The sequence below is a fragment of the Entamoeba invadens genome (assembly GCF_000330505.1).
Source record: "Entamoeba invadens IP1 unplaced genomic scaffold scaff_1105074724993, whole genome shotgun sequence".
Taxonomy (NCBI): domain Eukaryota; phylum Evosea; order Mastigamoebida; family Endamoebidae; genus Entamoeba; species Entamoeba invadens.
This window is the reverse complement of record NW_004440356.1, coordinates 2,584-6,486: the sequence shown is the minus strand read 5'-3', so window position 1 is coordinate 6,486 and position 3,903 is coordinate 2,584.

Genomic DNA, 3,903 nt, shown 5'->3' with positions numbered 1-3,903 from the left:
GAAAAATTCTTTGTTTGAGTATTACAAGCTTTTGGTTTATTACTGTTAACTCACTCAAAGAAGATGCACAATCTGAATCAAACAATGTATCGTAGTAATGACCACTTGGTTCACACCTTTCTATGATTTCGCGTTCTTCTAAAGAACATTGAATTTGTTTAGATTTATAAAATATTTTATCATTGTTACTAACCTTGTCGACTATATCGGTATTGCCCAGCATCCAATCATTTATCAGAATTGCTTCTTCTTTGTATTGTTTGTACTCTATTGCACAATCGATGTTGAAATTTAGCATGTACAAATTCATTTTTATTAATAGACTTTTACATGAAACTTTTGTTTGTATTTTAACAAAATCATTGTAAGTGTTTATCTCAAGGTCTTCTTCTTTCAATCCACATTCCCCAAATATTTCAAAACACGTCGACTTTCTCAGTGGGTTCGCGAACCTCACGACCAATGCTTGTATAAGACGGTTCACAAATTGGTGACATATTATTCGAAGGTGTTCTAATTTGTCTTTTTTGTTTTCCCAAATAAAAAACATATTTTCAAAAAAGGTGTTTTTGTTGTCGTCTAAATTGTTTTTGATATTAATAAAATACTTTATACTGTTACATATTCTCTGGTAGGCGACAGGGAATTTAACATCGCGTCCTTGTAACCATCCACTTAGGTATTTCATGGGTGCAAACAAATAATCAACAAAATAGAGTGCACCAACAAACATACAACTATCCAATGAAACCGAATCGAAATGATTTTCATCAACTTGTTTGGCATCGAAATGATAGTTTTGAGAATTTAGGAAATTTCGATAATTATCAAAATTTTCAAAAACAGCAGATGTCACAAACGAAGTGAAAAGGAAACGAGTATTACTTGAACTTGGTATATTTGTTGCACTTCCACTTGTTTTGTTTTTTCTATTGTAAGCAACCCAAGCATTTCTATAGTGAGCATCTGTAATGTCGTCAATAAACTGTTTAACAATATTACCTTCATTTCTCTCGAAAACCTTTTCACAGGCTTTGGATAATATGTGGTCAAAACAATAGTTTCGTTTGAACTTAATACGGTGCTCAAGAGGTACCAATTGTTTCAACAACGCACCAACAGTTGTGTTGCATGTAGTTCCATCTAAAGATATGCCCCGTAGCTGTTTGATATTCAATTTTGCGTGATTCAAAGCTCTCAAAATACACTCAACCCAAGACTTAGCGTCTCTTTCGCCGTAGCAATTACCTATTTTTATTTTAACTTCCGTGGTTGTATAATAATCAAAACAAAATCTTGCATACAACGAATAGTGGGTTTCGCCGTTATACGTTTGAGAGTCTGCTATTAAATTATAAACAGTTTTCATTTTACCATAATTTTCAAGGCGTTTTTGGTCAAGTTTGTGTATTAGTTTCATTTTTCTTTCGATTGTTTTCGCGCAAATATTTAATTCCAGTGAAGTTCCAAAAGTAATTATCTTTATTACATCCAAAATTCTTTCGATTTCTTTTGAACTAAAGTCTTCTACGGCGAATTTTATTGTCAACAATATCATTAAATACTTTTTCTTTTCGGTAGTTTGAGTCCGTGAATCAGTGCCAACCTTCTTTGATACTTCATCATCAAGTGATTTGGATATTATTTCAACCATGTTGTTTTCCATATTTTTAGTGTTTTCCATTATTTCAATTAAAAAAAACATTCTCTCCGAATTTTCATTTTCATTTCTAAGTTTCAGTTCGCTGGAAATTTTTCTTTCGTCATCACTATCAATATCATCCTTCCATTGATCACAATCATTTGCCATTGTCTCAATTTCCATCTCTTTATTTTCTGTGTTTGGTTGAGTTATAGTATCGGAAATACTCATCCAAATATTGTGAGCTCGTAATATAATATCACGAACTCTCGTGTCGTTATCTTCATTGGTGTCACTGCATTCGCTATCTTCGTATTCAGTCGCTTCTTCTTCTCCACCACTTTTATCATCATCCACGATGTGAACTATTTGTGTATCGTTTCCAAATACATAATCAAAGTGTTGTAACGATTGACCGATGGATTCTTGTTCTTGTTGTTGTTTGGTTGGTTGGTAATTTTTATCCGAGTTTATACATGTTTCTGATAATAGTTCTTTTTTATTCGTTCCCACACTTGTTTCAATAATTGGAACTGTACGCTCATTCGTGTCTCCGATAATCATATGCGAACATTTTAAATCATGTTGTGTAAATTGTATTTGACGATCTTGACATCCAAAAACACATGTACTTTTACTATTTGGATTTATATTACAATCTTGAATGTTTTGAGGATACATTTGTTCTGTTTCTAAGATTGTTTGATGTGTATCATTTTCGATGTTTCTTTGATATTTCAAAGTCTCGTCTATTTCAACAAAAAGTTCAATTGATACATGCTTTAAAGCTTCATTTAATTCTTTAATTTTTGTTGATACATTCAAATCGTTTATTCATGTACCAATAATTGCCTTGTTGACTCTTTCCATTTGATACTTACTTGCGTTTTGTATTGATTTATAATTTGATGATAATAAACACTTCAACGACAAGTAATTTAATACATTAAAGTGACAAATTGCTACGTTTTATAGAGGTTTTCCATTGTTGGCCATTTAAGAGTGTCATCAACAAACACGTCTTTATAATGTGTTTTTGGGGAACCACTGGGAAATCTGTTGCAAAAAAACACAAAAATTCAAGTTTTTACAAAATCGTCTGGTTCATCTTCAATAAATGGCATAAATACCAAAGTTTTAGCGAAAGAGAGACATCTTCTTTTTATTCTCTTTCCCAGAGATAGTCTTGATTTTGGCATTTTTGACATTTTGAGATTATTAAACTGTTTTAAATAATTACAAAAATGATGTTAAATCGTGTTTTATTTATTTTTGTGTTTTTTAACAAAAACAAAACACACATAACACTAGTTAATATATATTATCTAAAAACAATAAAAGTTATTTTCTAATCGCGTTTTAAATATGTTTAATATTTTATTTTATCCACATTTTAATTAAATGTATATATATAATTATAATAATATAATTCCTATTTAAATGTTTTTGTAATTATTTTTGTAAACACTCATTTATCACTAAAATATTGCTTGAAAATGTCAATATTTAATTCTTAGAATTGGCACTTATGATTGAAATGTCGATATTAGTTCTAAGTTAACACAAGTCAAATAATATATTTGAAATTTTTACCGACTTATATTTTCGTTGTACAGCCATTATAAACAACATTTATTATAAAGTGTGTCACATCTAATTCTTGTGACGTGTTACTAACAAATACACTTTGTTATCACACACCGAACACTCCTAATTATCATCAACACGTGTTACATGATTTGAGTCGAAGTTCAATATGTGACACATTGTAACGATACTACATTATTTGACAACTCACTTTATTACTCAATTTATAAACCATTGATGGTGTTGCACTTACTATATACATATATATTACAAATATTACTTCGTGTGTTGTTATTATTTTTATTCGCCATCAGTCCACAAGTTATTTCCCGCTATGCAGACATTCCACTTTTAATCAGCCACACGAAAACATCTGGAACAGTTCATTTTCAATTAATTCTTTAAAAAGTAACTGTGACTAATTTGATATTTATATCTTTTCAATATTGATAGAATAATATATGATTATTACAAACAATACTTCTATTATTTTTGTGTTCTCACACTACTACAAACAACTCGAAGTCACAACATCATAATTCTAACAGTCAAAGCAATTTAAAATTTATTTATAGCACTATTGAATGATTTGATGTTTATATATACTTTAACAAACTTATTATGTTATTCTGACAACAAATTGATCGTAATACAGCATAATTAAACAGTACTAT